Source organism: Gossypium arboreum, chromosome 7, assembly GCF_025698485.1.
Source record: "Gossypium arboreum isolate Shixiya-1 chromosome 7, ASM2569848v2, whole genome shotgun sequence".
NCBI lineage: Eukaryota > Viridiplantae > Streptophyta > Magnoliopsida > Malvales > Malvaceae > Gossypium > Gossypium arboreum.
The window spans coordinates 20,257,901-20,281,765 of record NC_069076.1 but is presented as its reverse complement, the minus strand read 5'-3'; the positions used below and the strand labels follow the sequence as shown (position 1 = coordinate 20,281,765).

Genomic DNA, 23,865 nt, shown 5'->3' with positions numbered 1-23,865 from the left:
GGTGCACTTGCCTAGTTAGTCACGTGAGACACATCAAGTTTTTGGCGTCGTTGTCGGGGACTAAAATATTAGGAACACTTTATTTTTATTAATTTAACCATTTATTTTATATTTTTGTTTTAGTTTAATTTTACATTCTAATTTTTTCTTTTCATTTGCTTTTGGCAGGTTCATTTGGTTTATGACTAGAAGAAATTTATTGAGACCATTACTTTTTGACAGCGAAATTGAAAGTACAGCTTGCAGAAATCGTAGAGAAGCAAGGCAGAGTTGATATGATATAGTAGACGAATAAGAGGACAACATTACTACTGAGGAGATGGGTGATAATCAGAATATTCAGCTACCTCCTGCAGTTGTTGCAACTCTTATTCCTTGTACTATGTACGATTATGCCAACCCCACTCTAACTGGGGCTGAATCGAGTATTGTGTGACCCACTATTGCTGCAAATAATTTTGAACTGAAGCCAAACACTATTCAGATGGTACAACAATATGTTTAGTTCAACGGGTTCCAAGAACTCATTTAGCAAATTTCCTGGAAATTTGCAACACTTTTAAGATAAATGGCACCACTGATGATGCCATTCACTTACAGTTGTGCCTATTCTCATTTGAAAACAAAGATAAACAATGGTTAAACTCTTTACCACGAGATTCCATCACTACATGGGCTCAAATGATAGAGAAATATTTGTTGAAATACTTCCCATATGCTAAAACAGCCAAGTTGAGGAATGATATCTTTTCCTTTGTTCAGATCGATTTAGGGATGCTATATGATGCATGGGAGAGGTATAAGGACTTATTGAGAAGGTGCCCTCATCATGGGTTGCCCTTATGGTTGCATGTTCAAACCTTCTACAATGGTTTGAATCCCTCAACTAGGTAATTAATCGATGTAGCAGCTAGTGGAACGCTTAACAATAAACTACCCAAAACGTCTTATGATTTTATAGAGGATATGGCACTGAATAATTATCAGTGGCAAGCCATGAGGACAAAGTCGATAAAGGCCATCGGTGTCTTTAATTTAGATGCAGTCACCATGTTATCAAACCAGGTAGAATGATTAAATAAGAAAATTGATGGTTTATATCTTTCTATGTGAGTACATTTGATGATGCAATGTGATACAAATAGAGGTGGAATGAATCATTCAGAATGTTTACCCTTCGGTCCTAGCATAGAGAATGAGCAAGTCAATTATATGGGTAATAATTCTAGGCCTCAAAATAACCCTTATAGTAATAACTATAATGCAGGTTAGAGGGACCATCCTAATTTCTCTTGGGGTGGTCAAAGAAATCAAATAGCACAACCATTTCAGGGCTTTCAACAACCTTATCAGTAATAGAAAAAGCTGAACTTTGAGGAGATTTTGACAATGTTTATATCGATGTCAGAAACCCATTTTCAAATCACTGAGGTAGCACTAAAAAATTAGCAAGCATCAATTCAAGGACTTAAAAACCAAATAGGATAGCTTGTTAAGATAATTTTGGAACGACCATAAGGTTGCTTGCCTAGCAATGATGAACCTAACCCTAGGGAGCAGCTTCACACAATTACTATTCGAGACATGGAAGGGTTAGTTGAATCTAAATAAGAACCGATGCAAGAAATTGTGGTGAACAATGATAAGGTTAGGGAAGAAAAGAAGTAGAAAAAGCCGACTGTCAAAGAATATACATCTCGAGTGCCATATCCTAATGTGTCAAAGAGAGACCGCACAAACAAACAATTTGGTAAATTCCTCAAGCTCTTAAAAAAATTACATATTAACTTACCGTTTGTTGATGCTCTTTCGCATATGCCAAATTATGTAAAATTTTTAATAGAGCTGTTGGTAAACGAAAGGAAGTTAGACAACTCGTCGGTTGTGGTGCTCAATGCAGTTTGCTCGACCATCTTACAAAATAAACTACCCATCAAACTAAAGATCCAGGGAGTTTTACTATTCCTTGCCTAATTGGTAGTTTAAGTATCGATAATGCTTTGGTTGATTTAGGGGCTAGTATTAATGTTATGCCCTATAAAATGTTTAAACAACTAGGTTTTGGGAAACCCAAATAAACTAGGATGAGTATTCAACTAGCGGATAGATCCATTAGATATCCTAGGGGTATTATTGAGGATGTACTTGTAAAAATTGATAAATTCATATTCCTCATTGATTTTGTTATTTTAGATATGGATGAGGATAGTAAGGTATCTTCAATTTTAGGTCACCTTTTTTAGCAACTGCTAGGACTATTATCGATGTTGGTACAGGTGAACTTGTGCTTAGTGTAGGTGACGAAAAGATTATTCTCCAAGTACGTGATTCTATAAGAGTATTTTGGGATTAAGAAGATTTTAAATGTTGTGAATGTTAGTAACCATGTGGCTTAACCTTTTTTACAAGAAAATCCTTGTGAAAACATGATGGAGTCATGTTTTAGTCAAAGTGATAGAAACATAACAACTTATGAAGAACATATGGTGTAAATAGATGAATTAGATGACATCTTAAGGAGAAACCAAAAGAACACGATGAAGAGCCAAAACGATACCATGAGGAACATGTGAAGGGAATGAACAAATTTAAGTTAGGGACAAAGCACTACTGGAAAAAACAGATCCATGAATTGCCCCTTTGGAGCTTGATGCAAACTGATCAAACCCATTTACGGCACTAAACGTCTTCCCATATGGTACAGTTGAGGTAACTCATTCTGGGTTTGGCACATTTAAGGTAAAAATGCTCGACTCAAACCTTATCTTGATAGAAAAATTGATAACGAGAAAGAAGAGCTCTAGCTTTGCGAACCACCGTGACCACACGAATACAAGGTAAGTCGATCTTAGACTCTAAATAAGCACTTCTCGGGAGGCAAACCAAGTGTTTAACTTTTTCTAATTCTTTTAATTTTATTGCATGCTAATTTAGAATTAAATTAAATAAAAAATATTTTTAACCCGCACAGCCTGGACACATAGTTGTGTCTCAGGCTGTGTGCACAATAAGAGAATCGATAGTTATGTCCCAGGCCGGGTGCATAAGGGAGTGTTCTATAGTGAGTTACTGTAACACCCCGTACCCGAGACCGTCGCCGGAGTCGGACACGAGGGTTAACGGGCTTAATCCACTTACTTGCAGTTCATTTTAAAATTTCCAGACAGCCGGCTAACTGTGTCACTGTCACCTTAAAATCATATCTTGAGTTCCACAACTTGAAAATCAGTTTCGTGATTTTTCCTGAAACTAAACTCATATATGCATCTACAAATTTTTTCTAGAATTTTGGTCAGGCCAATTAGTACAGTTTATTAGTTAAAGTCTCCCCTGTTACAGGGTGCGACTACACTGACCTTCCTGCATTACGATTTGGATATCTCCCTGTACAGGGCTTCAATACTGATTTCGTTTATTTCTACGGAAACTAGACTCGAAAAGGAATCTGTACATATATGGCATGACTTCTAATTATCTCTGGTCAATTTATAATGAATTTCCAAAGTCGGAACAGGGACTCCAGAAACCGTTCTGGCCCTGTCTCACGAAAACTTAAATATCTCTTACCATACTGTTCATATGATCGTTTCGTTACTCTCCTATGAAAATAGACTCGTCAAGGTTCGTTTATATAATTTATTTACTATTTAATTCCATTCCTACTATTTTTAGTGATTTTTCACATCCACGTCACTGCAGCTGTCAGCATCTGTCTTTAAGGTAGGCTTTACCTATTTCATAGTTTCCATGATTCAACTAGCCCTTAAACATAAATAGCACAAAATATGATCATGATTAACCATCCCAATGGCTAATCGTTTCTAAACATTTCCATACCTCTTAATGAACAACATACAATGATTATAATACCATGCCCAAAGTATACTTAAGCCATTTTCGCATGGCTATCCAAATTTACACAAAACCGAAAGGTACATGACCTACAACAAAAGGGTAGTCCTATACATGCCATTTCAAAGTTCAACCAAAATAGTATACCAAGGAGGAGCTTTGATAGTGTGGGCGACTTCGACTTCAAAATCCCGAGTCCGATAGCTGAAGAACCAAAATCTATAAAACAGAAAATCAAAGAAAACGGAGTAAGCATTTAATGCTTAGTAAGTTTGAGCCATGAATTTAAACACAACCAAAGTATAGCATTCATGTAGCTAAACAGATAATTTCATATGCACAAATTCTCAATATCATATTTACTTCACATTACCAACCCTTATATTCATACACAAAGATCAACTTAGCCAAAGGTCGGTAGCTCATTTATCAACTGAGCGAATACTTATTTGTAAGGGCTCAACTAATTCAAAGCACATACGAAACATACCTCATTGTTGGGATTTCACAAGCGTATTAACTGAAATTTTTACAGCAAGTTCATTCATTCCCGAATCAGGTACCTTTGGAGTTTAACCGGATATAGCTACTCGTTCAAATGCCTTCGGGACTTAACTCGGATTTAGTAACTCGCACAAATGCCTTCGGATCTTAGTCTAGATTTAGTAACTCGCACGAATGCCTTCGGATCTTAGTCCGGATATAGTCACTTAGCACAAAGCCTTGGGACTTAGCCGGACATCATTCAATAACCATGCACATTTATCAATAAATCATGACACATTCGTATTTCATTTTCATTAGCAAAACTCAAACACAAGGCACTTTTCACACTTGCAATTTCAGCTCAATAGCCACACACAAAGAGCATGATTTTGATTTGCTTAAAACATGATCTAATCAAATCATAATCTAAGTTCCATTACTCGAAAACTTACCTCGGATGTTGTCGAATGATTTCGATGGCTATTCGACCACTTTTTCCTTCCCTTTATCGGATTTAGTTCCCCTTTGCTCTTGAGCTTAAATTGACAAATAAATTGATTTAATCATTTGAGTATCAAAAAGAGGAACTCAAGGTACTTAGCCCATATATATTCATTAGACATTAAAGTCACATATGTACGAAATCATGAATCTAACTCAACACAATAGTCCACACTCTCTTTTAGCCGATTATCTAAGCCAAGAATAGGCATCAATATGCTTGCCTCTAACCAATGCATGCACACCAATCCACCTCATGTGGCTGAATATGCATGTCCATGTTGAGGCCAATTATATACTTAATACCACACATAAATGGCATACATTTTACTAACTAACGCATTACATATTGTAACTCAATACGCATCAATCATTTACTTCATAACCAAAACATCATCATATGTAAATATATACCTTGAGATAGTATATATGTCATACCAATACATCATGTGCAAACATATATATATATGTGCAAGAGCCAATCACAAGTTGATTATAACCAAATATAAACATATATCCAAAACACAAATCTTACCTATCATGCAATAAGCATAAATCATGCTTATGGATATACCATGGCCGATACTTCCAACAACACCAAATAAAAATATACTTCATGGATCTAAGGTAGACCCAAGAAAGGAACTCATAATCATCAAGATTTAGCATGAAACACAACCATCACCCTTATTAATCTCCATAGCCGAAAGCCTTACTTATTCCAAAATCACAATTTCAACATGGGTTACCAACAATAACTTGATATCTCACTCAAAATCAACTAGGATTTCAAGAACTAGTATCAACTTCCTTAACTTAATATCGACCTAAGATGACCGATTGCTTCACTCCTTTCTTCCCCCTCTCAAATCGGCCAAGAAGAACCAAAGAACACAACTTGTTTTCTTTCTTCCTTGGAATTTTCAGCCAAAAGAAGTGAAAAATGATGGACATTTTTTTTTCTTCTTTCCCTCAACTCACGGCAATGGGGGGGGAACACTCACACCATTCTTTTTTTTTCCCATTTCTTTATTACCCATACTCCTTATTTTATTTTTCCTAACATACACCATTGTCACAACATGTTTTATGACATGTTTTGCCCATCACCCTTTGTCATGGCCGCCACTACCAATTAAAAGGGGAAATTGACATGCAAGTCCACCCTTTGATTACATGCACTAATAGATCCTTATAGATTTACCTATCACATCTTAAAAGTGTCACACATAAGTCCTATCGACTAATTTCACATGCAATTTACTAAATCGAAGCTTAAAACCTTCACACATTCATAATCACATATTTTAGAAAATAGATATCATATTCAAATAATTTGGTGACTCGGTTTAGCGGTCCCGAAACCGCTTTCCGACTAGGGTCACTTTAGGGCTGTCACAGTTACACAGTGGGAAGACATGGCCGTGTAGGTAACATGGCCTAGACACATGGGCATGTCCTTGGCCATATGAGTCTTGGAACTTAATTTTTCCAAATTTCGAAGGTTACACAACTTAGGGTGGTCCACACAGCTTAGACACATGGGCGTGTAGTAAGCCGTGTGAGTACTAGAGCTATTTTTTCAATTTTAATTTCGAGTCAGTGAGTTACAAGGGTAAGAGACATGGCTGTGTGCGAGACACGACCGGGACACACAGGTGTGTATGAGACCGTCTGCCCCACATGGCCTCTCACAAGGGCATGGAAGAAGAAAAGGCATAGCATGCACGACTTGCCACATGACCGTGTATGCCACATGACCTGGATACACGGGTGTGTTTGAGGCTGTATGAAGATTGGGTTTAGAGTTTTAAATCGTACATAGCTTGAAGGAGTGCCACTTCGGCAGGTGACACGACTGTGTGGCCCAACACAGGCCTCTACACGATTGTGTCACCTTTTCATTTTGTTTTGTCTTTTTCTTCCCTCTCTCCTTTTCCACACCACCGCTTTACCCACGTTGACCTCGCTTTTCGACCATCATTGTCGCACCTCCACTCTGTCGCCTCCACGCCCTCCCCTCCTCCTTCCCCTTCCTCTATCAAGCCAATAGCCCCTCTTTTCACTTTCACTTTCCCTTTCCCTTTTCTTCCCTCCACCCTCCCCTATTGTACCCCATCGCCCTAACCCTCCCCATCTCTCACCTCCTATTCCACCCTCTCCCCTTTCCCTCATTCTTCTTCCCTCACCGATGAGCAAAACCTCTTCAGCCCAAACCCTGATTTTTCCCTTTCTCCCCCACTAAACCACCTTCGACTTTCCCCTTTCTTTCTCCTCATTTCTTTCTGCCCTTCCTTCTTCGCCATGTCTTTCCCGCTCGTCAACCTTGTCACCACTATTTGCCATTGTCGTCCGTCGGTTCTGTATTGTTAATCCTTTCCCTCCTTTTATTTATTTATTTATTCTTTTTATATTTATTATTTATTATTCTTGTTTGTTATTATTATTATAGTTATTTGTTTTAGTTATATGTTTTTGTGTTCTTATGTTTGTTAATTCCTTTTTTCATTTTATTTTGATTTGTTTTTATTGCCTTTTACATTTAGTATTTAATTATATTTCTTCATATTATTATTATTATTGCTAGTTTGTTATTAATGTTATCCTTTTTAGTTTAATATTATTATTGTGATTAGTTTAATTTTTCTTCTTATTATGGTTTTATTTTGCTTAGTTTTTTATTCCCTTTGTTATCTTAGGAGTAGTATCTGGCTATATTGGTATTTTATTTTTGTTTTCGTACTGTGAAATCCATTGTCGACACATTTTAACTTGTTTGATCTATCTGCTTTTCTACTTGTGTAATCAGTGATGCTTATTTTAATGTTTTTCTCATATTAAGCCGTTTTATCTTCCTTAGGTACACCATGGCGAACACATGCGACAAATCTAAAGTCGCTGTCCCTGCTTCGAAAAACCGAAAGACTCTAGGCACGACCTCTTCGTCGGGCACTTCTGACGATTACCGCCATCCATTTTTACTATTTCTACAGGGTCCTTAGAAGGACCTATATCAACACCTCCGACAACGACCATTTAGATTAGGCCGTTGTATTGATTGGGTTGCTTTAGAGCAGGCCCAGTTAGCTGATCGAATCCATACACTGATCGCCATAACTTCTTGGGACCAATTTTTATCCATTGTCGAGCCCACATACTCAGAGCTTACTCTCGAGTTTTTTTCGACATTCCTATTACAACAAGTGATGTTAACACACGATGAGCCAAACACTATTACTTTCCTAGAGTTCGGAGCTGTATTAGGACTCTAAACTAGGAGTTCATGGTTGTTGAGAGGTTCCTAACTTTATACCAGCACATCCACTACTCACATTCTTTATGCTGGACAGACCTTACGATGAGTACGATGCCCTATGATACGAGTCGGTCGAAGTCGACTTTCTTACCTCTAGCCTTACGCTATATTCATGCCATCTTGGCTCATTTATTTACTAGTCAGAGGGAGAGGACTGGTTCTGTCAGTACAACTGATGCATATTTTTGTGGAGCATGGCCACGGGGCTCACCTTTGATCTTTCCTACTTTTTCGCCCTATGTAACAGCCCGTTTTTCCAGTGGTGTCAGAAATAGTAGTTTCAGGGCCACCAAATCCAAATAGTAAGTTCATAAATATTATTATTTAATATTTATAAGTCAAATGTGATTTTAAAAAGGTTTTTTATTTGATAATTTATGTTATATAAGCAATTTATTAAGTTCAAGTGGTATGACTCTAAGGTCAAGTGGTTTTAGAAAATGAGGTATCGAGACCTTAATTTTATCAACCGAGTTGTAAATATTTCTATAAATATTTACAAAGTGTCATTAAGGTGGTATTAAAATTTCGTTGAAAAATTTCAACATTTCGATAGTTAATTATTTAAAAAGGACTAAATTGTAAAAGATGTAAAATTTGATCACTATTTGATTTGTGAGATTAAATGGTTAATTAAATAAAGGAAAAGGGACTTAAATGGTAATTAGACCATTAAAGGTATCAATGGACAATAATGGACATGAATTTGATGTTTTATTTAATTATTTACCAAGGTAAAAAGGTAATTTGATAATTAAATTAAAATAAATAAAACCAAATTGTTTATTCATCTTTTACATTGTCTTTTTCACCAATTATTAAGGGAGAAAGAAGAAATTATTAACCTTGGAGCTTTGGAAATTTTAAAAGCCAAACTGGTAAGCCATTTTTCACCCGTTTCTTCAAATTTTTATGTTTTTGAGATCGTTGCAACTAGGTCCAGCTAGCCCGTACCTTCGATTTTGAAACTGTTAAAGATTTTGAATGTTGAAATTAATGAATCTTGTGATTTTAGATGTTAAATGATGAATTTTAGATATTAGTTGTTATTTAAAAGTATTTTATTAAGTGATTTTTTTGATAAATTTTCTGATTAGGGACTAAATTGTTAAAATAGTAAAAGTACAAGGATCTGATGTGAAATTATTGCATGAATGGGCTGTTTTGGATGCAGTAAGTATTTAGCTAGGCTCAATTTTGGGTAAAAATGGTTAATTTGCATGTTTTAGGCTCAGGGACTAAATTGAATAAAAGTAAAACTTTAGGGGTAATTTTGTAAAAATGTCAAAAATAACCAAATTGCATGAATTACATTTTTTTACTGTATAAATTAATAAATTGAATGAAATTATTAATTTAGATCAAGTTCAAGTTGAAAAATCGAGAAGAATAGAAAATTACCAAAATGCCCCTGAACTTTGGTATTTTTGCAAGTTAGCCAAGTAAGTTCGTATGAATTGTATTCTATAAAATTTTGATTAAATTGAATGTTATTATGTGATTATCTTGTGATTAAATAAATAAATATATATATGTGTGTTAGTATGCAATTTATTGAGTAATTTTATTGCATTTATATGTTTTGTGTTAATATATATATGTATCATGGACTGCTATTATTAATCTGCTGCATATCCAACAATGTTACATCGACTACTGAGCTCTGTTTGAACCTTAGGAATTCGTAGGATAAAAATGACATGTCATTAAGGTTTACATGATTCTGGTGCTGGTCTTGAATGTCCTACCAATGCTGAAGTCCAACATGTGTTGCAGATACTCCACAACTTGTGTGAGTAGCATCGTGTAGCTACATTTTGACCCATAGCTCGTGTGGGCAGGACCATTTTCACAGCTTGTGTGAGCATTTTGATTCACAACTCGTGTGAGCATTCTGATTCACAGCTCGTGTGAACATTTTGATTCACAGCTCTTATGAGCATACATGTATAGGAATTGATGGATTACAGTTATATGAGCTAGCACACTATGTGTGAGCTATCTCGGGTATCCAACGGTATTCTAAATGGTTCAACGGGCATGATTTGAAAGGAAATGGTAAGAGTTTGATATGAACTAAGATATGTTTACATATGAATTGCATTCAATTGGTGATACATGGATAAATGTAAGTTGGGATGGATGATATATTCATATGTTACATGTTTAAATGTTGTGATCATCCATGAGTAAATTGCCTATGTCTTATGCTTATATTACTAACATGTTTGGTGTGAATGCTTAGGCTTTGGCTAACCTATTGGTTGGATTGTATTATGCTTACTTATAAGTTATGCATTGAAATGTTAAGTGCCTAAAGGAAATATGTTTATGCTTATGAAAGTGTGGTAAGGTTTAAATTATGTAATTTCTTATGAAATGGTTTATCATGTGGTTAATTTCAAAATAACTATGTTGAAATGCACTAGCTTGTGGCTATGATTGATGATATGCTTATCTCTTGTGTGTTATACATATGAAATGAGTGTGGAAAGGTAATGAAATAGTAAGTTCATACTTGAAGTGCGAAATGATGAAAAAAGGAATGATGAATTGAATTGATATTGTTATTTAAGCTAAAGAAAATAAATATAATGGAAAGTAATGAAATGAAAATAAAAGTAAGAAATTTTGAAAAGGGTTTAAAGTTTTATAAAATCCTACTATGCTAGGGACGATATGTATATGTGATGTTGTGGATTTATTCACTTTGGGAGTTATTGAATATGGTTTCATGAATCTTGCGGTATTGGTATGCGATTATTTTTTATATGTATAAATTTCTTATTTGAAATGGATTGATATGACTAAAGTTTATACGAGCTTACTAAGCATTCATTGCTTACATAATTGTTTTTCCTTTACTTTTTTGATTATCGAAAGTTTAATCGGGTTGGAAGCTCGTTGGAGATCTATCACACTATCCAATAATTATATCGATACATTTGATATCTTGGTTAAGGTTATAATGGCATGTATAGGTGGGCTATGTCTAATATTTAATTGATGAGTTTGACATATATATGTCATTTTGGTTGATGATTATGGCATGAAATGTTGCCTTGGAGTTGAGGTACTTAAGATACTATTGATATCTTATTGGTTGTGGTTAATATGGTCAAATTGGTGTATGCTTTGAAGTGACCAAAATTGGCATGGGTGTTATGTATCAATAATGTTATGTTTTGCCATGAAAACAAGTTAAGTGATAATTGGTTAAATAGGCACATGTATAAGTGTTTTGGTTGATGTTATAGCCATTATGTTTTGGCTTGTAATTATAGTGTATATATATGACCTTATGATGGTTGATTTTATAGTCTTTATGATGTTTAAATGATGGAAGTTGAAATGGTATTTAAAATGTGTGTAATGGAATGTTCTTTGACATGGTTGAATATGGTTATTTTGGTATTTGGAATGTAGTGGACATATATGGCTAATGGTGCTAAATGTCAAATGGCCAATTTGGTATTTTGGTGTGAATTTGATAGGTAAATAAAGTGGTAAGTTTTGGTATAATCTTATAAGTTGATTGAACTTTTGGTTAAACTATGCATGGTTATACATGTTTAATTGTTATGATTGAGGTGCCTTTTGGGCATATTGGTTGTATGCAGATATACCTTATTGGTTTAGCTTGTGGATGTATTATTTGCTTCATTTTGAATGCTTGTTTACATGTGGAAAATTGGTTGTAAGTGTGTGTATGAAATGGCTTGGAAATAACCTATTTTTCATCCACATGGCCAAGGACATGGGCGTGTGTCTCAGCTGTGTGTGACACACGATCATGTGACACAGCCTTGTGTCCCCTGTAGCTTATAAAGGGTTGCAAGTTAGGCAGTTTCACGGCCTAGCATACAGCGTGTGAGGCTACTTCAAAGGGTACACGGCCTGGCACACAGGCATGTGGCTTGGCCGTGTGACCCAAGCCAGAGAGTTACATGGGCACGGACATGGGCTGGGACACAACCATGTGTCCCTACTTCGAATGCCTACATGGTCTGAGACACGAACGTGTGTCTCATCCGTGTGACCCCTACAGTTTGAAAATTTTCATCTTTGTCCTAAAAATTCTATATGTTTCTGATTTAGTCTCGACTTGTTTCTAATGTGTTTTTAGGTCCTCGAGGGCTCGTATAAGGGACAATATGAATGATATTGATTGATTTTGCTATGATTGATGTTGAATTATTAAATGATTAAATTTTTTTGATAGTTTGGAAACGTAAACTCCAGTAATGTTTTGTAACCCTATTTCGACAATGGATATGGGTTAGGGGTGTTACATTTAGTGGTATCAGAGCTATGGTTTAGTGGGTTCTCGAATTAAATGTAGCATGTATGAAGTCTAGAAATACATGCCATTATTTAACCTATGATAGTGTAATATCTCCCGACTCTAATGAGATTTGTTTCATTTTTAGACAAAGATGCTTTCCAACCGAGCTAATTCCGATAACACTAGAAGTGATATTCATGTGCATAAGTAAAAAGTTACTTATGACGAGTCAGAACCCATAAAGGTATAAATAAAAGTTCATAATATTATGTTAATGATGAATGTTATGTTATGTGTAAATATATATGAGAGTCAAATTTGGAGGCTTTACGGCTTTCACCCCCTCATCCTCAAAATCTTATACAACAGAATTCACAAGATTTATGTTGATTAAGCCCACAAGTATGAAATCAATGAGTTTAGTGGCTGAATGAATAATAATGCGGTCAGAGCCGAAGATGAGTTAGCAAGTGAAGAGAGTTCAAGAAGAGATATTAGATTTTTCTAAAGATCATTCGGGATACACAACGTCGTTGTTAAAGAAGAGGTTAATCACGAGTAATCGACTTATTCAGGTATGGTATCTACAAAATGGACTAACCAGGTCCTACCTACTTAGGCCCTTACATGACTCGCCTCGCACGACACTTCGGTTCTTCAACACTCCAGAGCAGTCATCCTCCTTTTCATTAGTTGGATAGATGTCCCCGCAAGGTTTACCGAGTATGAGTCACATGAGGATGATCGAGTGACTTCGTGGAGTAGATCCTCCTCAATACTGATTATCTCATTTTGACCCTCAAGATGAGCTTGAGAACTTGACTGAGGATGTCCCCTTCCACCATGAGGATCTACCTCATCCTCCATCTTAGGGTCACCGTTTTGCAACTTCTGCTGCCACCTTACTAGACCTCTCCGAGCGGTTCACTCATTTCAAGTGACACTCTTTTGAGTGGTTCAACAATATTGGTGCAACTTTGCAGCAGATTTGTCAGCATCTCCACATCTCCTCTTCAGTGTCGGCGTCTCACGATCACGATGCCTTCGAGGATGAAGACCATTGATTTTATTTTGATTTTGATTTTTGCTTTTAGTTATTTTAGTTTTATTTTCTTAGGCTTATTTCATTTATTATCTTTTGAACTATGTTTTTATTTTTATGGTTATTTCTAATTGAGTTTGTAACCTATTAATTTTATTTATTATTTGTGTTTATTTTCTTATTAGTTACTCACAACCATGCACTATATTTACATTTGCCTACAATTTCGATTTTCACCATTCTGGTGATTTCGTCCATAATTCAATGCAGTTTCAGTTTCCTTGCTCTCTTATGATATTCTGTTTATACTGTGTGTATATTTGTTTGTACATTGAGGACAACGTACATCTTAAGTGTGGGGAAGTTATTTATATAATTATTAGAAAATCCCTAAATTAATTCTTGTATTTAAGTAATTTTCTCATACTTACATTAGAATGAATTTTTGTCGATTTGGGATTTTTGTTGATGTGTTTTGGATTAATTTGCAGATATTTGTGCATTGGTTGGTTTAAACTTTAAGACATAAGAGAATCAAGCATGATAAGTTATTTTTCAAAATTTAAAAATCTTAGGTTGTGTCCTTTAATTGAAGTATTATCTTGAAGTTTGAGATTTGTAAGTTTGACATCAAAACCATGATTTTTTTTGAGATTTTGAGCCTTTAGAGCATTCATTTTCATACTCATTCTATTATTGGTTATGAGTGTGTCAACTTGATTTGTTATTCTAGAACTTGCTTCGGTTATGCATGTCAAGACCACACATTTGATTTGATATACTTCGATAATAAAGGCACTTAGGTCTTAACCCACTTATCCCATAAAAAGCCTACCTGTTTAATTAACTCTTAGTGAACCTTGTTAAGCCTAACACACCTTTTTCTTGTGACCCGTTAATGTTAACCCAAAATCCTTTTTTTTTGTGACTCTTTTTCTTTTTATTAAGTCCCTTTTTGTTGAGATATGATTTGGTTAGTTGCCTAACTATGTACTTCTGTTTGATTGATGCACTTGTTTTTAATTTATCAATTTTTTATTTTTTTCTAATTTGGTAATTTATCAACTCAATCTCGATTACAACCAACTTTTCTAGCCTTTCTCCACACACTTAACCTATGTAACACCCCCAAGCCGTATCTGTAGCCGGAATAGGGTTACGAAGAATTTTTGTACAAACTAAACATTATGCATACATTTCAAATATTGACATAAACATGATATAATCCATTCATTCACATACATATCATCCCATAATCGAGCCCTTAAGACCCTAAAAATACTTTAGAAACAATCCAGGACTAAGTTGAGAACATTTGGAAAGTTTAAGAAAAAGCTAGAAAAATTGGACTGTAAGGGTCACACGGCCGTGTGGCTCACATGGCTGAGACACACGCTCGTGTCTCAGGCCATGTAACAATCAAAATAGGGACACATGGTCATGTCCTAGCCCGTGTCCTCACCTGTGTAACTCTCTGACTTGCATACATTAAAACCTACAGGGGACATACGACTGAGTCACACACCCGTGTCTCAGGCTGTGTGGACAAGAAATTGGCCAAATTCAAGCCATTTCTATCACCAAATCAAGCATGTACCTAAAAGCATTTTCATCACATGATCAAGGAATCATAACATGACCAAAACCAACATGAAATGACCAATTCAATAAACCAAATCCATTCAATCAATATGCCAAACAAGACACCTCAAATGCATTCATTGAATCTTACTTAAACATGTACACATTTCCACATTTCAATCATGCACATCAAGTTCATTTCCATATAAAAACATACCATAACTTGACCTATACCATTTCAACATAGACTTACCATTTGAGCCATACCATTCATGCATCATAAGTACCAAAATGACACAAACCAACTTATATGAAATGGTACCAAAACAACCAACTTATACATACCAAAATCAACATCTAAGCATTCAACTGAACATCAAACACAAGTCCACCTACACATGCCATTATAACCTTGGCCAAAACATCAAAAAGTACTAATATAATCACTAGATAGTGTAATAGATCTTTGACGAGCTTCCAAATCAATCGAGCTTCCGATTATCTATAAAACATAGGAAAGAAAACTACGTAAGCACATAATGCTTAATAAGTTCGTAAAACATGAAAATAACTTACCATTTCAATACATAATATCAATATTAAGCATAACATAATACAATCACAAGCTTGGCACAAGCCTAAGCACCATCAATAACACATGTTAGTGCATTCAAACATAATTCACTTGAATTAATATATGGTAAGTCATTATACATGAACATACTTCATTTGAACTCACATTTTCGTGAACATATGTATACTTCCATTAAAGATTACCATTTCAATCCTTTTCATAATACCTGATTTAGTTCATTTTGAACATTTACCATTCCTTTCTTTTTCATGCCCATTGAACCATTTAGAATATCATTGGATACTAGGGAAAGCTCACACGAAGTGTGCTAAACATATAATCGTAACCTTTCCTTTACATCATTGCTCACATGAGCTATGAAATGGGCCTACTCACACGAGTTGTGGGTCGAAATGTAAGCTACATGATGCTACTCACACAGGCTATGGAATATCCGCAACAAATGCAGGGCCTTAGCCATCGATAGGACATTCAAGACTAGCACCGAAAACATGAAAACCCTAAGGACATGTTATCTGTATCCTACGAATTTTTATGGTTCAAACGGGACTCGATAACCCATGGCGTTGTTGGATATTCATCATTAAATTATATGAAAATTAACATAATAACATATAATAAAAAGTAGAATTAGAAATGATATTTATTCATACGAACATATCTCGACAATATGAGCGTAAAAACAAACTCGATCAATCTGAGGCTTTTGCTTTTCCCTGATCTAAATCCGTACGAGGTCTATCTTGATCTAAATAGGAAAATTTAATCCATTTAATAATTCTATTATTCAATCCAGTCTGTATTTCAATTTTTTCAAAATTACTATTTTTCCCCTAACATTTTAACTTTTTACAATTTAGTCCTTAAGCACATAAATTGAAATCTAAGCATTTTAATCCTAGTATCATGCTAGCCGAATTCACTAGGGACATATGTCAATTCATAAAAACCATCATTTCACAATTTCACCATGAACTTTTATCATTTTTACAAATAAGTCCCTAGATGACAATTTTATCAAAAATTACTTTACAAAACTTGTTTATTTATCAATAAGAACTCATAATCTTTCATCAAACATCAAGAATAATGTAAGAACATTCATGGAAAAACCCTAAATCTTTAACAATTTTGAAAATTGATCCCTAGGCTAGCTAGGTTAAGCTATAACGATATAAAAAACATAAAAAATAAGCTTAAAAATCACTTACATGGTAGCAATTGTTGTAGACGAATGAAAGAACCCTAAAATGGCTTTTTATCTTTCAAATTTAGGTGAAGAAAACATTTGGAGAAGATGAAAGAATTTTTTTAATTAATTTAACCTTTAATTACCTAATGTAACACCCCTTATCTGTGTTTGACGCCAAAACATGGTACGAGGCATTACCGGAACATACACATGCAATCGTACAAAACCGAGATATAGTTTTTACATCCTAATTAAACTTTTCAATTTTCATCACTAAACCCCTAATATGGATCTACGAGGCCCAAAACATACTATGGAAGCGGTCCGAGACTAAACCGAAAATTTTGAAAAACATTGGAAAATTTCTTGAAAATAGGGGCATACGCCATTGTCCAAGGCTGTGTCCTTTACACAACCATTAAAATGCCACATTTTCCATACTTTATCATTACACACTTATTCAACCAACTCACGCCTCTCACACAATGCATCATTACAACATATAACTTAACTCATAATAGCCAACATCGATGACCTTATACAAAATGAGTTATTAAACATTAAAGGCCAACATTTTAGGCCAAATCAATTATGACATATAACAAAATAACCAAGTCCTCTATACATGCCATAATTCAAATATGAACTTCAAACTACCAAAAGAATGATGATAATGTGGATGAATCTCCGACGATCTCCGTACCCCGAGCTACATTAGTGACACTATAAAACAAGGAAAAAGAGAGGGGAGTAAGCATATAGCTTGGTAAATAGGTATGTAAATAATAAACAAATTATTAACATGCTTTTATAAATCCTCAAAATAATATTTCAAAATAATACAATCATAACTACACATAGATCCACTATTTACTCAAGTTCAAAACAAGCTATCTATTCGAGTCATAGTCACTAAATTATTTATATCTAGAGCTACGAAACTCCAAATTAAGATCCGAAAATTTTTCCAGAAACTAGACTCGCATATATTCTTACCATAAAATTTTTAGAATTTTTGGTTTAGCCAATAAGTACAGTTTATTCTTTAAAGTCACCCCTGTTTTGCTGTCTGACAGTTTTGACCCATCTTCACTAAAAATTATCTCTTCATTAGGATTCGTTTGTTTCTTTTGAAAATAGACTCATTAAGTATTTTAAGAATATAAATTATAACCCATAATTATTTTTGTAAAATTTTTAATGATTTTCCAAAATCAGAATAGGGGATTCCGAAATCATTCTGACACTGTCTCACAAAAATTCAAATATCTAATAACATGGAATTCTTTTGCTTACACCATTTCCTTTATATGAAAATAGACTCAATAAGATTTACGTGCATATCTTATTCAACCTCTAATTCAATTTCCACCATTTCTGGTGATTTTTCAAAGTCACACAATTGCTGCTGTCCAAAACTGTTTTATTACTAAATTCCACTCTTTCATGTTTTCTTTGTTGTAACTTTCATTGTAACACTTATTCCATATCAATCTTACCAAAGTTCGATCATATATCGAGCACATTACTCACAAGTTTACACACAAATACCTGCACTTATTCATCACATAGTCACATTCAATTACACCTAGTTATTTCCCATTGAACATATCAGAATAATAACGGATACCCAATGGCCTGCACATAGTAGTACCCTTGTAGTCAAAGCTACCTTCTTCACAAAGTGGCCTTTACATAGTACCACACTTATGACCAAAGCTATCTTTCTTCACAATGTGGCCTTCACATAGTACCACACTTGTGACCAAGCTATCTCTTCTCAAAGTGGCCTTCACGTAGTACCACACTTGAGTCACTAGTGACATGTCACTTTCATCCTATTCTGTTCCTAATGTTCAATCGGGAAATTTTTCACTTTTCGATACTTGTTAATTTCAATCAATATTCAGCCACATTTCCTAAAACATAATAAAATGGGATAACATAAGTAAAAACAATGCATTATTTACATACAAACTTACATCGGTGCAAAATATGACAAATTTGCAATTTAGTCCACAACCTTTTCTTTTCCTCAATCAATGTCAGTTCCTCGTCTTTCTTGATCCATAATAACACATTTAACTCATTTAATACTCACATTATACAATTTAGTCCAAAAATCACACTATGAAAAAATTATATTTTTGCCCCTAAAGTTTCACATATTTACAATTTTGCCCCTAGTGTAACAAATCGTTTTGGGCTTAGTCAGAATAGTGGTTTTGAGACCATAAATCTGAAGTCAATAAAATTATTTTATTAATTTTTTTGGGGTTATAGCATGATTATAAGGTTGTATGAAAAATATGGTAAAGTAATTTTGGCATTTGAGGGCTTAATTTTGAAAAAGGACTAAATCGCATAAAGTGTAGAAGCCCTATTTTAATAGCTAAAGGTGCCAACTAGCTAGAGAACCTAAATTGGGGGTCTTTAAAAGACAATTAGACCCTAAGATAGTGCGTGGCCGGCCATAAGAGACAAATTGGTCAAAAAGTCCAAGTTTGGTGGGTTTAGTGGCTAATTTGACTAAAATAGAAATAAAATAAGAAAAAAGATGATATCACATTCTCATATTCTTCACTACCACCTATTTTTTAGACATTTTTAAGGGTTTTGAGCTTCAAAAATTTCAGCAACTTGTTCCTCTTGCAAGTAAGTCATTTACATACTCTTTGTTGATGATTTTTACATTTTTGGACCCCTTGAAGCATAAGCTTTCTATTAAGGGGACTATTTTGCAAAATAGTTGAGAGTTTAGGGTTTTTCCATGAAAGCATATGTGTATTTTTCTGAAATTTTATGGAAGAATATGAGTATTAGAAGTGTAATAAATAACTTTTGTGAAGGAATTTCTCATGAAAACCCTAATAGGGACTATTTTGCATAAGTTAAAAATTTGATGATAAATGTGTGAGATAGTGGAAATGGTTATTTTGATGAAAGTCGATAAAAATTGATTTTTAGACCTAGGGGTAAAATGGTTATTTTGTAAAATTCTAGGGGTAAAATGGTTATTTTGTAAAATTCTAGGGGCAAAATGGTCATTATGCCCAAGTATAGATTATTGAGTGCCTAGATCAATAAAGTGATTAAATTTGTGAACTTTTGTTATTATAGATCAAGATATTCAAACTCTGAACTTAGACCGAGGGAAAGCCAAGCAAATTGATTAGACCAACTAAACACCATATTTTGTAACCGAGGTAAGTTGTATGCAAATAATACAACTACATTGTCATTATATGTGATGAGTTAATTTAGCATAAATTACATGATTTTGGAAATGAGAATGCATGATGACAATTTAGGTAGTAGAATTCCCATTTGAACCATAAGAAATAAATCAGATATTCATGCCATGACGTATGGATTATTGTGAGCTAGTGTATCAGCCACATTACGAGAGCCAGTGTAAGACCATGTCTGGGACATGGCATCAGCATTGAGACGAGAGCTAGTGTAAGACATGTCTGGGACATGCATCAGCCTCGAGATGTAAGCCAGTGTAAGACATGTTTGGGACATTCATCGACTACGAGTTGAGCTAATGTAAGACCATGTCCAGGACATGGCATCGACATCCTACCTTGTGTTGAGGCTCATTGAATATTTGGTAGTGTTTTGAATGGTTCAATGGTGAAAGTTATGGTTTAAAATCAAAAGAAAAGTATAACCATGTTGTGAGTGATACAAGTACCTATTCAGTCTATGTGAGACGTGAGTTCAATATTTATATTATATGATGAGTGTTGGATTGTGATGAGTCAGTTGTGTTTATGCCTATTTATATCAAGAGCATGTTGATGAATGGTATAGTTGTTGCTATGTGTTTGCATTCTTCTTACTAAGCTTTATGCTTACTCTCTCTCTTATCCATTTTCTTATAGTGTCGCCTAAATAGCTCGAGGATCAACAGACGTCAGAGACCATGATCACACTATCATTCGAAGCACTCGGTATAGTTAGATTTCTTATTTTTGTGTATGGCATGTATAGGGCTAAAATTTAATGTTTTGTGTCATTGAGAAATAGCCAAATGTGTTGGCTTGGGATAAATATATTTATTTTGTATAAGGCCATGGATAATGGTCAATGCTGATTTTGATATTGATATAGAAGATATTATTTTCATGGATGAGAAAAACGCGTAAATTAAATGCTGTCTATTGTGGTTAGCTTGGCTATGTGAAGTGCCCTTGTTTTGGTATAGATTGATTTTATGCATGTTATGTAAATAAGGGAGGCAGAGAGTTGGTAAATAGCCTTATTTTGTCCACATGTGTAGGCACACGGGCGTGTGTCTAGGCCGTGTGTGACACATAGTCCGCCATATGGGCGTGTGATCCAGCCACGTAAAATTTGTAAGTCAGTATGTAATGCCCCGAATTTGGGCCTAGAAGTATTGGGCCTTTAGTATGGGTCCGCAAGGAGGTTGTATATAGCCATTTAAGTGTACAAGGAAATGACATAATTAAATGTCTACTTTAGTGGTTAATGGCCCTGAAAAGTGTTGGAGAAATCTTGGGTTCAAACCTGGGCTTTAGCAAAAATTTTGGTAATAAGTGAATAAAACCCTAGGTGCTTGGATGAAGGGCTTTTAAATTATTATGGTAAATAAATGACACAAGGAAGCTTGTGGTCTAGTGGTTGTGGCGTCATTAAGGTTGCAAGGGAGCCTGGGTTCAAGTCTTGGCTCTTGCAATTTATTTTGGTTTTTCTTTTAAAGGAACCTGGACTTTGGCCTATAGACCTTATATTTAATTGAGGATAAAATATGACAAAGAAAGAGCTTGTGGTGGAGTGGCAAGGTGGCGTGTTGTGTAACTGTGATGTCTAAGGTTCAAGTCACAATGGAGTATTTATTTTTCTGTTTGAACTGTGTAGGAGGTGAAGTTGGACTTGAACTCTTCGGTTGATGTGGTCATAAGGAAATAAGGAATTTTCCTAATGGTTGAAAGTAATCCCACATCGGGAAGCTAACATGGGAATTGGTGAGAAGCTGGCTTTAAATAGAGCAAACCAGATGAGTTGGTGAAAAAGAAAAAGGTGATTAAGACCCAATGCAGGATGTGCCAAGGCTGGTGATCGTGGACTTCGGCGTATTCTCATAAACAGGTGTGTATTCACGCCCTTCTTTGTTAGGTATCGGGAAAAGCTGAAAGTCGCTATGAGCGTTCTCGTGTGCTGAGGCTGTTCTAGGCCTTGGTAGACCAAATGGGCCCGATGGGCCTGTGGGCCCGCTTGTGTAAATCTAACTGTTAGGTGGGAAGTAGTTGGGCCTGATGGGCCATATGAATGTGATTGGGCCATGTGAACGAGATTGGGCCTAAAGGGGCCAAATGAATAAGTGTGGATCTGTTAGTGTTTAGTAAATGGGGTTGTGGGCCTAGTTTTTGGTTACTACTCAAGCAGACATAAAACTTAAATAATTAATTAATCGCGACCGTGGACGAGTCATAAGGTTAAGGTGTGGCAATGGATATATGCATGTCAAGGATTAATTCTAGGGAGAGCTTGGTAGTTAAGCAGTCTTAATGACTCACCTCCTCTTCTCTGGAATCCTACCTGGTGCATAGTATCTGCTCACTTTAGCCAATGAGGACTTGTTAACGGGCCAAGGTAAGTAATAAACCTATAATAAAGAGAAATTATCGAAATACCCCCGGTTTGTAAAATTACTGAAATACCATCGACTGTGAAATTACTAAAATACCCTCAATTTATAAAATTACTGAAATACCCTTGGTTTGTAAAATTACCGAAGTACTCTCGATTTATAAAATTGTTGAAATACCCCTGATTTGTAAAATTACTAAAATACCCCTAGTTTTTAAAATTATTGAAATACCCTCAATTTGTAAAATTATCGATATACCCTCAATTTATAAAATTACCGAAATACCCTCGATTGTGAAATTACTGAAATACCCTCAATTTTTGAAATTACCGAAACACCCTCGATTTGTAAAATTATCGAAACACCCTCAATTTGTAAAATTATCGAAACACCCTTGATTTGTAAAATTATGAAATACCCTTAATTTGTAAAATTATCAAGATACCCTCGATTTGTAAAATTAACCAAATACCCTTGTAGTGTAAAAGGACCGACATATCCCTATAGGGTAAAATGACTGTTTTGCCCTTGAGGGTAAATGACAGACTTAGACTTCGAATTTGACTGATTTGATTATGAATGTATGACTGCGTTTTAATTGACTTGACTGTGGTTGTATGATGATATGCTCTTAATACATGTTTAAAAGATTGTTACTGAGTTTGGCCATTCTGCATACAGGTGCGATGATTGAGCATGACATACACGACATATTGCATGGGTTGGGAATTATGGAACAAAGGAAGTATATGAGGATCGCATGATTGCTTGATGACTGTGGATCCACCGATGGCTACTAAGCCTAATATTTGATTAGCAGCTTGCTGCAATGAAGGTAGTACCGCAATCGAGCTACCATTGATGTGTCTCGGATGGGTGGGTTGATATTTATATCCCCACATGATGTGTGCCGGGGGACGGAGTTGGTGTGTAGTTGGATTATTGGGGTGGGTTGCACAACATTGCATATACGATATTATTGTGATATTATTGCGATGTGGGCTTCAGCCCAACTGAGGCTAAAATGGGCTAGGCCCAATTGATTATGTTATGGGCTGTGACCCAAATGATATTGTAATGGGCTTTGGCCCATGTATGCTCTAAACTCGGATCTGATCATATCTTGTAATGGGCTCCGCCTGCATCGATTCTCAATTCTATCTGCTTCTTGATCACTCTAGTAAGGGGATTACACACTGAGTTTTTGTAAACTCACCCCGTTTATTAACTGTGCTGGATCGGTGTCGCAGAGGGACTCAAAGACGGCCACACAACTGCACATGTTTTTCTATTTTGTTTATTTAGTTAAGCACTTTGGTTTTTGATTTGGGTTGTATTAAGGCCTCTTTATTTTCTTAACTTTGTATTTGGGAAATTTATTTAGTATGCTTAATA

At 35.2% G+C, this 23,865-nt stretch overlaps 1 non-coding gene across 1 annotated transcript; it reads right to left on the bottom strand.

Annotated features, from left to right (window-relative positions):
- Positions 1-729: 729 nt before the first annotated feature.
- Positions 730-836, bottom strand: LOC128295962 (small nucleolar RNA R71). The gene has a single exon (XR_008286510.1). It is a non-coding gene; the product is annotated as a small nucleolar RNA R71 (small nucleolar RNA).
- Positions 837-23,865: the final 23,029 nt, after the last annotated feature.